The sequence below is a fragment of the Pinus tabuliformis genome, chromosome 5_2 (assembly GCF_031772625.1).
Source record: "Pinus tabuliformis cultivar Carrire ecotype Pingquan chromosome 5_2, CPIR1, whole genome shotgun sequence".
In the NCBI taxonomy this organism is placed as follows: domain Eukaryota; kingdom Viridiplantae; phylum Streptophyta; class Pinopsida; order Pinales; family Pinaceae; genus Pinus; species Pinus tabuliformis.
The window spans coordinates 241,386,742-241,399,952 of NC_142306.1; positions in this window are offsets into that span (position 1 = coordinate 241,386,742).

Here is a 13,211-nt window from a genome sequence, read left to right on the forward strand (position 1 = left end):
AATGTCAGAGTGTTAGGACTTTGCAACCAGTTAGAGCTACTGCAACAGAGGCCCCTCCTAGAGTTCAAAGATCCTCGGGAAAGGAGAGGACCAAGATAGGAATAAATGGATTTGGTCGTATTGGGAAGCTGAAAGATCAAGCGAGTCAGAGGAAACGACAGCGACTGAGGAGGAAGCCTAAGAGTCGGTGTAAGCAGAAACGAATGGACAAAGGCATGGGAATGTATAAAACAGTAGAAACAGAGAACTGTTGGTGTGGTTATGGTGGTGAAGAACCCGAGGGTGAGATAGTAGAAGCAGCAGAGGCAAAAGAGGCAGAAAAAGCAGCAGAGGCTGTAGAGGCAGCAGAAGCAGCAGAGGCAGAAGAGCAAGAGTGAGACAACCTCAGCTGAATAGAGTGCAATAGCATACCTGTTTATACCAAGGTTGGGTTGGAGCCCAAGAGGTTGAAGCCTCAGAACTGAACAGCATTGAAGTCATTGGGGTAGGTGCTCCTAAGTGTAGAACCACTGCAAAATAGAGTTGGTGCTCTGGAGGTTGGAGTCTCACTGAAGTCCAAGTTGGAGCTTGGCAACTATTCACAATCATATTTATACTTATATTGTATTCATTTCTTTGCACTGTCTTGAGTTTTAATAAAAGCATTAAATTTATCTATTGATTTCTGTGTTCTGTGTATACATATACATATCTATATAGGTTGTTGGCAATCACTAGAACAATTAAAAGAAATTAAATAGTAAGAAATATTGATTCACCCCCCCCCTTAGTATTTCCAACAATTGGTATCAGAGCAGGCTTCTTCATACTAGCCTAACAGCTTGAAGAAGGATCCGCAACCATGATGAGAAACCACGAAGCATCAAGAAGACCTCCTTTATTCGATGGCACTAACTTTGGTTTCTGGAAGAAAAGAATGACTTACTACTTAATGTCCCTTGGACCTGAAGTCTGGCATTTCGTTCAAAATGAATACAAAACTACTTCCACTCTTCCAACAGACCAGGACGAGAGGAAAGCCTACATCGCAAATGCAAAGGCCATGAACTCCATCACTAGTGGAATCACTGATTCTGAGTTTACAAAAATCATGCACTGTACTTCGGCCAAAGAAATGTGGGAGAAGCTAGTTGGCTTGTACAATGGAGACTCAAAATTCAAAAAGGCAAAGCTTCAAACTCACAAAAGACAATTTGAAAGTTTGAGGATGGAAGATGAAGAAAGTACCATTGTTCAAAAGGTATTAAGGTCTCTTCTAGACAGGTTTGACTCCAAAATAAGCGCTATAGAAGAAGCAAAGGATCTAGATACCCTCAAAATGGATGGACTCCATGGAATTCTCACTACCTATGAAATGAGGAAAGGTGGCCCAAGCTCCAAAGATGCAGCATTCAAGGCCTCAAGGTCAAATAAGGGGAAAGAAAGGAATCACTATAGTGATGAGTCAGATGTGGAATCCAAATTGGCTCAATTTGTACGAAAGCTGAAGAAAGGATCTAAGCTTAAAGGCAAGTATCCTCTTATATGTTTTAAATGTGGTAAAATAGGTCATTATGCAGCAAAATTTCCTCATAAACATGACAGTGATGATGAAGGAAATTCTAAAAGAATGGCACATAAAAAGAAAGGGTTCAATAAGAAAAACTTCTTCTCCAAGCAAGATGAGTCTGATGAAGATGAGTTTATGGTCATCAAAAGGAAATCAGATGAGGAAAGCAATCATGATGAAAGCCAAGAAGCATTATTCATGGCACTCGCAGATGATGATGACTCAGGGCTGGAAGGAAATGTAGATGAACTGTTAATAAGTGCCATTGAAGAAAATTAGAAACTACAGAACAAAATCATTTCTCTCAAAGTGGAAAACGAGGAAATAAGGAGAGAAGATCTCTTGGAAGCAAAGCTTAAAGAAAAGGAAGAGACTTGTGAAGAACGCGAGACCGAAATAGTGTCTCTGAGAAAGGAGTTGGAGCAAATTAAAAAGGGTTGTAAAAGTTCTCAAATACTTGAGACTATTCTGAAATATCAAAAACCTCAACATGACAAGTCTGGAATAGGTTTCAAAGGAGAATCTTCAAGCACTAAGAATAATGCGAAAAGCTATGCCAATGCACTTTCTTGCAATCCAAAAGATGAAAAGTGCACCCTAGATCCCAAGAATGAAGAGAGAATTACTCCAAAGAAGAATGTGGAGTCGAATCATGGACACTACAGCAAATACAAAACTGTACTCCACCAAGGGCCCATCGCAAATCCAAAGAACAAGGGAGGAGTAATTCCCAGGAAGGAAATCGACTCAAACCGTGGTTGTTTCAACAAGTACAAAACCATCTTTCTTGGACACTGCTTTCACTGTAAAAACTTCAGTCATCAAGCCAGACATTGTATGGCTCGCAGAAGTGAAAAGACAAAGCTAAAGGATAGAATAATCAACTCATATGCCCCCAAAAGGCAGGGACAAATCAAAACCTTTAATTCATTTGATCCCTTGACCAAATTTGATCTGATTTGCTCTTTCTGCTACAATAATGGACACTATGAACAAGACTGCCCACTCAAAGGAAAAAAGATGAGTAGCAAGAACTCCAGCATGGACAAATGCGGCCTGGCTCTATATGCTCAAAATAATGGAAACCAGTGGTTTATAGATAGTGGGTGCTCCAGACACATGACAGGAGACAAAAGGAAGTTTGTCTCACTTAGCAAAAAGGAAGGGAATGTGTCCTTTGGAAGCGGATCTGGCAGAATTGCAGGAAAAGGGTACCAAAACTCGGAACAGGGTGAAATTGAGAAACTTCAGATTAGTTAGTGCGGCGCTGGACCTTACCAAAAGACTACCTAATGAGCTTTCCTAATCGATGGCGGCCTTTAGTCGAGAGTTCGGCAGGCTCACCCTATGGAATTATTGAGAAAATAAGCGAAGCATGCAGATTGTTCTTTCTGTGTGCTGTCAGTGTTGACGATGGGTGAAGGGTAAAGCGTCAAGGCTTTCGGCGTGTCACTGTTGACTCTAGGGGCAATGGGATGTCTCTCTGTGTGGATCGATAGATTGGCTCTTGGGGAAAGACTCATTCATCCAGCTCCTCAAAAGAAACTGGACTGTCTCTGCTCCTCGATTCATCAACGTATGTAACGTCCATCGACTCGAGGAACTAGAGTTCCGTCCGTTCCGTCTCATTAAATATAGGGCTAGGTGTTATGTCATCTCGTTCGGTGGATCGATGGATTCAAACACAACCTCTTGAGTGTCAGCCAAATTTGTGATCAAGAACATAAGGTTGTTTTCAGCACCAAAGACTGTGAAATAAGGAACTCTGCCTCAGGGAAACTTGTGGAAAAAGGGGTGAGGACACCAGACAACATTTACATTCTGAACAAGATTCAAGAAAATAAATGCTACCTGAGTCAGACAGATGAGAGTTGGCTGTGGCACAAGCGACTTGGACATAAAAGCTTCGAGAATCTGATCAATATCAGCAAGATCAAAGCTGTACGAGACATCCCAAGGCTGTTTAAACCAAAGCAAGCAGTATGTGGTCCATGTCAACATGGAAAGCAGACCAGAATCAGCCACAAGACAAATGAACACTCTACATCGAAGCCCTTAGAGATCATCCATGCTGATGTATGTGGGCCAACTAGAAATCAAGCACTCCAAGGAGAAAGGTACTTTGTGTTATTTGTTGATGATTATACTAGAATGATGTGGATATATTTCATAAAGTATAAATCTGAAACTTTTGAGTGTTTCAAGAATCTAAAAGCCCTTGTAGAAAATGAAAAAGATTCAAAAATTAAGTGCCTCGGAACAGACAAAGGAGGAGAATTCACATCAAACGAGTTTAGTGAGTTCTGTAATATTCATGGAATTAAAAGGGAATTCTCGGCTGCCAGAACACCTCAGCAAAATGGGGTAGTTGAAAGAAGAAACCGAACAGTCTAAGAAATGGCAAGAACTATGCTATTAGCAGCTGACTTACAGCCTAGATTCTGGAGAGAAGCAGTAGGGACAGCTGTCTACACACTGAATCGAACTCAATTAAGACCAAATCATGATAAAACTCCTTATGAGCTATGGAAAGGAAGACCTGCTTCGGTGAAGTACTTCAAGATATTTGGGAACAAGTGCTTCATAAAAATAAATGATGGTTCACCAGGAAAGTTTGATTCTCGGGTTGATGAAGGGATATTTCTTGGATACTCTACACGGAGCAAGGATTACAAGTGCTACAATTATCCACTGAAGTAAATAGTGGAAAGCATTGATGTAAAGGTTGATGAAGATCTTCTAGTAAAGGAAATTGAAGAACATGAAGATGACTCTCTCATTGAAGAAGAAGAACCTAAAGAAGAAGAAATAGATGAGGAAGAAGAAGAGGAAAGAGAGCCACCTAATACCCCTTCTAAGACGAAGTATGTCCAAAGACACCATCCAGAAGAGCAGATCATTGGCGATGAAGATGAAGGTGTGCAGACCCAAAGAAGGATAACAATTACACCCAAGAGAAAAGTCATTGCCCTCCTATCTATGATAGAACCAGAAACATTTGCAGAAGCAAGGATCCTCATTGGGTAAAAGCCATGGAAGAAGAAATGACCCAAATTGAGAAGAACAAAACATGGGAGCTGGTACCTTGTCCAAAGGACAAAAACATAATAGGAACCAAATGGGTGTTCAAAAATAAAATCAGAAATAAGGCAAGACTTGTCTGCAAAGGCTATTCACAAATTGAAGGAATTGACTTTGAAGAGACATTTGCACCAGTGGCCCGTATGGAAGCTATCAGGATGTTCTTGGCATTTGCTTGCTCAAAAGGGTTCAAAATCTATCAAATGAACGTGAAATCCGCATTTCTAAATGGGGAACTCAAGGGGAAGTCTACATGGAGCAGCCAGAAGATTTTGATCTAACGGCAGGAAAGGACTTAGTTTTTAAGTTGAAAAAGGCTTTATATGGGTTGAAACAAGCTCCTAGAGCTTGGTATGCAAGACTGGATCACTATTTACAACAACAAGGCTTCAAAAAGGGAGTGGCTGGAAGTAATCTATACATAAAGACAGATCAAGGTAAGTTACTAGTTGCTCTTGTTTATGTCGATGATCTGATTTTTGCTAGTAATAATGATGAAATGAGCCATGAATTTTCTCAAAACATGTCATAAGAGTTTGAGATGTCAATGATAGGAGAGCTGTCCCACTTCCTTGGGCTTCAAATATCTCAAACTAGAGAAGGATTGTGTATGTCTCAAACCAAATATCTAAAAGACATGCTCAAAAAATATGGAATGGAGAATTGTGCACCCATGAGCACACCTATGACCACAAACTGCAAACTGAGCAAAGATGATGACTCCCCTCTATTAGATGCAACTCATTACAGGTCAGTGATTGGAGCCCTTCTATACTTAACAACTACACGACCAGACATAATGCAAGCAGTGGGAATGTTGAGAAGATTTCAATCTGCTCCCAAACAATCCCATTTATTAGCTGTAAAAATAATTCTCAGATATCTGAAGGGAACCTCTGATTTCGGTCTTTGGTACCCAAAGGACTCAACACTGACTGTAACTGCATACACCGATGTTGATTGGGCTGGAAGTATAGATGATCGGAAAAGAACTAGTGGAAATGCATTCTTCCTAGGAGACTGTTTGGTATCCTGGCTCAGCGAAAAACAGTCATCCATATCATTATCCACAGCCGAAGCTGAGTATATTGCTGCAGAACACTGTTGTTCTCAAATACTATGGATGAAGGAAGCTCTAAAAGATCTCGACATATGTACAGATCAACCAATTTCCATCTATTGTGACAACACAAGTGCTATTAGTCTCAGCGAAAATCCTGTGATGCACTCAAGAACCAAACACATACCAATCAAGTATCATTTCCTCCGTGAGCAAGTAGCTAAACAAAACATCTTCCTGGAATATATCAGTACTAAGGAGCAGATCGCTGATATTTTCACAAAACCTCTTCCTCGAGAAGCATTCGAACATCTGCGTCAAAAGATGGGGGTTATTTCTTTATCATCACTCAAGTTCATTCATAAAGATGTAGCAGGACAAGGGGAGCAGTTTGACAGGGGGAGTCCATATGCATCCCTTTGCCACTGATGTCAAAGGGGGAGAAAGCAAAATAATATTGCCATCAATAACAAAGGGGGAGATTGTTGGACACAGATTGTCATTGATGTCAATATGGCAATATTCGAGGAGCAGATAGAAACGAGAGGAGCAGACAAAGCCGAAGAAGAGGAGCACACAGAGCCATCGGAGCAGGTGGAGAGCGAAGCAAGGGAGCTTTGTGATTCTTTTTTGGTGGGAAGCTGAAGCTGCTTATTCACATTTTTGATTCAAGAATACTTGGTTTTTAGAAAACCATGCATAAAGAGAAGACCCACATAAATATTGTGGTCATAGGACATGTCAACTCTGGCAAGTCCACCACTACCGATCATTTTATTTACAAGCTTGGCGGTATCGACAAGCGTGTGATCAAGCATTTTGAGAAGGAAGCTGCGGAAATGAACAAAAGGTCATTCAAGTATGCCTGGGTTCTTGACAAGCTTAAGGCTGAGAGGGAGCGTGGTATTACTATTGACATTGCTCTTTCGAAGTTTGAGACAACCAAGTATCACTGTACCGTCATTCATGCACCAGGCCATCGTGAATTTATCAAGAACATGATTACAGGTACATCACAGGCCGATTGTGTTGTTTTGATTATTGATTCTACCACCAGAGGTTTTGAAGCAGGTATTTCGAAGGATGGATGGGAGATACAACATGATGGGCAGATCCAATGGTTGCGGGCGATAAAGATGCACGCAGGTTAACGAGCGGGAGGGCCGTACTAAAAGGTAGTTTCGCGGGCTAGCGGTATCCCCTGCACCGCCCACGGGAGGATGGCGGTATCCATATATGGCCGCGCGATCCAGTCACAATACGATGTGTGGCGGATGAAAACCATCGCCCCCGCAGGTTAACGCGTATGCAGATTGCGCGATCGGGGCTTGCGACTGTCGTCCGATCGTGCGACGGACGGTCAGATGGTGAGGAATATGCACGATGTTTAACGTGTGGGAAAAAGGACTGTGACTGTTGGATCGCGACGATCAACGGCTGCGATTGCGAATGCGGCAGAGGCTAATATGGGCGCGATTACGTGGGTTTTTGGAATAAAACAGAAATGGCGGGGCAAAAGGGTGTTTCTAGACTTTTATATCAGTTTTCTTAGATTTCGTTCCTTTGGTTTTCGGATCGCAATGGCAATGGCGGCTTCCACCATGATGAGATCGTCTGTTACGGTGGGATCGTTTCGTGAAAATCATCGTCCTTCTGTGGCGGTTGATGCACAGATCCGATCAAAGATAACCAGCACCGATGGCACAGTTAGATTGCCTTTCGGAAGCTTTGGAAGCAATTTCTTCGGATCCACTGCAGAGTTTGGCCAGGGTTCAGCCTTACAATGTCAGAGTGCTAGGACTTTGCAACCAGTTAGAGCTACTGCAACAGAGGCCCCTCCTAGAGTTCAAAGATCCTCGGGAAAGGAGAGGACCAAGATAGGAATAAATGGATTTGGTCGTATTGGGAAGCTGAAAGATCAAGCGAGTCAGAGGAAACGACAGTGACTGAGGAGGAAGCCTAAGAGTCGGTGTAAGCGGAAACGAATGGACAAAGGCATGGGAATGTATAAAACAGTAGAAACAGAGAACTGTTGGTGTGGTTATGGTGGTGAAGAACCTGAGGGTGAGATAGTAGAAGTAGTAGAGGCAAAAGAGGTAGAAAAAGCAGCGGAGGCCGTAGAGGCAGCAAAAGCAGTAGAGGCAAAAGAGCAGGAGTGAGACAACCTCAGCTAAATAGAGTGCAGCAGCATACTTGTTTATACCAAGGTTGGGTTGGAGCCCAAGAGGTTGGAGCCTCAGAACTGAACAGGACTGAAGTCATTGGGGTAGGTGCTCCTAAGTGCAGAACTACTGCAAAACATAGTTGGTGCTCTAGAGGTTGGAGCCTCACTGAAGTCCAAGTTGGAGCTTGGAAACTATTCACAATCAGATTTATACTTATATTGTATTCATTTCTTTGCACTGTCTTGAGTTTTAATAAAATCATTAAATTCAGCTGTTGATTTCTGTGTTCGGTGTATACATATACATATCTATATAGGTTGTTGGCAATCACTAGAACAATTAAAAAAAATTAAATAGTAAGAAATACTGATTCACCCCCCCCCCCAATATTTCCAACAGGTAGTTGACAGACTTACCAAGTATGCACACTTGTGTGCATTATCACATCCATTTAAAGCTAGTACAGTTTCTACTGCATTTATGGAAACAATTCATAAGCTACATGGAAGCCGAAAGATTATTGTAAGTGATAGAGATCCCATTTTCACTGGAAATTTTTGGACAATTATTTTCTTGTCTCGGTACTCAGTTAGCTCATAGCTCATCTTATCATCCTCAATCTGATGGGCAAACTGAGATAGTAAACAAATGTTTGGAAGGATATCTTCATTGCTTTGTATCTGATAAACAGACACAATTGGTCAAATGGTTGCCTCTGATTGAATGGTGGTATAACACTTCCTTCCATACAGCAACAAAAATGACCCATTTATGGCACTTTATGGATATCAGCCACCATCCATCACATCATATTTAAGAGAAAATTCTAAGGTTCAAGTAGTGGAACATCACATCGAGCATCAACAAGTAGTCCTCCAACTCTTAAAGGATAACCTCGTGTTGGCGCAAAATAGAATGAAACAACAGGCAAATCAACATCGCAGCGAAAGAAGCTTTGATGTAGGTGATTGGGTATTCCTACGACTACAACTACATAAACAAATGTCCCTCAAGCAAGCTAAGAAGGATAATAAATTATCACCAAAGTATTATGGTCCATACAAGTTGTCGCAAAATATTGGTACTATGGCATACAAATTGGAGCTTCCTGCAGCTTCTCGAGTGCACCAAGTTTTCCATGTTTCATGTTTAAAGAAGGTTATAGGCGACAAGCTCCCAGTTCAAACAATATTGCCAGAACTTGACGAGGAAGGAAAAATTATATTGGAACTGGAAGTAGTCACAGAAACAAGAACTCGACAGCTACGAAATCGATCAATTTCGGAGTATCTCATCAAGTGGAATAACTTATCCATTGAAGATTCCACATGGGAGGATGAGAATTTTATACAGAAGTATCCAGAACTACTCAAGCGTTGAGGACAACACTTTTTTGAAGGAGAGGGGCATGTTAGGTCCCTATAATACTAGTGATTACCCCATTGTTATTGTAATTGTATCCCTTATTAATATTGTTGTGCCCCTATTGTCCCCATATTGTTATTACTAAGCCCCCTAGAATCCCTCTATGGTTATTTTTGTGCCTTTATATTATTATTGTTAGGTCGGCTGGGTTATATTATGACTCCTTAGACTCCTATATATAGAAATGAGGTTTTGTCATTTGAATCATCAAAGAATCATTCATTTGTGTAATGTAAAGGAGGTTGCCCCCTCGAAGAGGCTGAATTCTAAGGCGTTGATCTATCTCTTCTATCTTTTTGTGAGTTGGTTTCATAACAGTAAAAGAATCAAAACTTTCCCTGTGACACCCCGTGGCGACTATGTAACAGGATGATCAGTTCTCCTATGAGGTCTGGATGATGTGTTCTCCATGACAATTGTGTAGCAGGATGATTAGTTCTCCTATGAGGTTTGGATGATGTGTTCTCCATGACGATTGTGTAGCAGGATGATTAGTTCTCCTGTGAGGTCTGGATGATGTGTTCTCCATGACGATTGTGTAGCAGGATGATTAGTTCTCCTGTGAGGCCTAGATGATGTGTTCTCCATGGCGATTGTGGAACAGGATGATTCGCTCTCCCGTGGGCCAGGATGATTAGTTCTCCGTGGTATCCACTGGACAGGATGATTCACTCTCCTGTGGACGGGATGATTAGTTCTCCTGTCGAGGCATCTTACCAATGCAGTCTAAGACTCATGGGAAGTACCTCTCATCTGATCAATGAGCAGGGAAATGAGGATATGGACCATAGTAGTAGCGATGGACGCATCGTTGTATCTACCGTACTCTCTATGCTAGGATGACCTTCATTGATCTGAGATCAATGATACTGGTCTGGGACCAGTGGTAGGAGTTGTACCCACTATGACACTAACTTCGGGTTGGTTGAGGACTGGTCTGGGACCAATGGTACACACTCTGAGACTGACTTTCAGTCAGTGGAGGATGGTATGATACATCCTCGATCACTTCTTTTTCTTCATAATTCGAGCAGCGCAGAACAGAGCAGAGCAGAGCAGGGGTCAAGTTGTACAGGGCAGTGCATCTGATGGACGAATAGTAGCAATAGACAGACGAATTGTTGATGAAGTTCTCCCAAGTTGAGAGGGAGGGTTAAAATTGGCAACTAGGACCAAACTCCATGTGGATCACCTTATTCATGGCTAATAATATTTTTCCTAGATTTCTCTCATCGAGAGGTGTAGGATTGATCTAAAGATCATCCGATTTCGATAAGTATCTATGGAGATATGAATTTATTTTGATTATGGAATAATTATCAAGTTGACAGGCAGCTCATATAGGCTCAGAAGCCCAACAGACACATCTATTCATCATCAATATTTGCATATAAATACAGGAGGTCTTTTCCTCATTTGGACACACACCTCATCACATCTCTCTCTCTCTCTCTCTCTCTCTCTCTCTCTCTCTTGCGCAGAAAAGAGGCTCTTCGCTTACTGCACAGAAAGGGATTCTTCTCTCACACGTGTGGAAGGAAGGACGCAGAACTTAGGGCTGCAACTGCAGATCAGAAGTATGACCAGCGTTGACCATCAGAGTCTCTCTCAGAACTGCATTGTAGGTGGAACTGACTCTCCTCAGAAGGCCACATTTTTTGGTGAAGGAATCAAGCCGATCCGACAATCGGTTTGCAAGATATTCTCTGCCCTAGTTTAGGGCTGATCTAAGGTTCGTTGTTGCTGATGTAAATCAGATTTATGTATTATTTCTCTCTGTTGAATTATTGAAGATAAAAGAAAATTTGATCAAATGCTTTCCCCATATTGGGGTTTGTCCCTGGCTAGCCGCCACATCTTGTGTCTCTTGTCTTGGCTTGTTTTTTGTCGATCATTTAATGTCCTATCTGCACTTTACTGTATGTACATGTGATTGCTAATCTGTGGATGATAATAATAAAAAGAAGTAAACTACTCGAACATACCATAACTTAACACCTAATAACCTGCTACAACCGGAACGATGCAAAATTCTCCTATAGCAGAATAATACTTTAAAGCAACACAAGAAACTCACCTCAAGAGACCGAGTTGGAAGACGAAAAATAGGGGCCAAAGCACAAAAAATTATCCAAGGAATTCACCCAAGAATCTCGTTGCTCTAGTCTGCTACAAGAGGCCGAAAATCTTCTGGAAAATTTCAAAGCAAGTTGATCACAACCTCATTGAGATGAATTGTGTGAGTCCGAGAGGTTAAAAGGTCTCCTTTTATAGGTTTAATTAGGCCTTTTAGGTGAACGTTGGAGGAGGCCTTATAAAAAGGTTGAATGTATTGACTTTTCTAATAAAAATTTTATTAACTGGTTACCTTAAATATTAAGTTAGGATGTTGTTGGCCTTATGGAGGATAAATTTTACTTTTAAGGCTTGTGATGTATACATTTTATATAATAAAATGTCTCCTAGGATGATGCTCCCATGAACCTAATTAATTACCCTTGATTTAATTAATTACTAACCCTTATTAATATTTGTCTAGAAAAATTTTCAATTCCACTGGAATTTTAAAATCAATGATTGGCTTAGTGCATATGGTCCTACCTAGGTTGTGAAGTCAATTATTGGTTTATTCCCTTTTTGTTCTTGAAGTTATTCAACATATACACAATGAGATTGTGGTGCTAATCATTGTCATATATTAATGACCATAGGTGAATAAGGTATCATGTTACTAACCCCTAGGGTTTTATCCTACGAAATTAGGTCTTCAACTTCAAACTCAATTCTCTCTCAAACCAGGAGGAACCACGAGTCATACCACATATCAATAGAAACATCTCTTCAAGGAGAATCTAATGACCTAGATCTCCAACCCAAACTCAATGGTTTGACCCTTCCAAAACCCTTGACAAAGTCGAGGTACATCCTCAATCCGGGAAACCCAAACCCTAGGACTTAGGTTTTCAACCATCCAACAGTGGAGTTGCCAACTTGATGTAATCCAAAAATTACTAGGAATTGTTCATTAACCATTTGACATCAATGACTGGTGTTTTTATTCAATGTCAAACCCAATTAACTCCATGTGTTGACATCAATGGCAACACCACCCAACACTCCAACAAGTAGGTTCCTGCAAATCTATGTAAATGAATTGAAGAAGAAGAAGAATTTATGGTTTTCTCTTGCAAGGGTTTCCACGTAAAAGCTTTTGTCCTCTTGTGTTGATGTGATCATGGCCTCTTAATGCATAGTTTCATTTATTGTTATGATGCAAAATTGTTATGGTACACTACTACATCATAATTTATTAATGAAAAGTTTTGATATGATAAGTTTGTCATTACACTAACTCACTGAAAGAGATTATTAGGGTATGACAATGGAATCTCATTGATGCTATGGAGACTTTCTTGTAATCAATATATGAATTTGTAATATGAATAGAATATATTTCATGTCGTAAGTTTCTACAATCTACATATTACATTGAATTTATATTTAATGTGTGTTTTACAATTAAATGATAAAACAATAATTATTTTACATCCCTATTGATCTTCAATAAATCAATAATAAGGCTAAAGAAACCTTTCTTTCCCTTCAATTGGTGATATGTTGGTAGCCTTGGAAGAAATTAGATGATGCAACATTGCTAAACAAGTTTATTATCTATGCAAATGCAAAACCTTCACCTTATTTGATCTCAAATGTCTAAGGATTCAAGGAAAATTCTTCATCCTTTCTTTGTATTGTAACCCTTAGTAAGGCATATTTTCATTGAATTTTCTATAATATTCTAGGCCCCTAAGATCTTCTCCCTCATTTCAATTAATCTATGCTCCACTTTTGTTATCCTTCCTCTTTTAGAATGAAGATATTCAAATTCCATTTGTTTAGGATAATCCATTCCCCCTCCCTCTAGGATAAT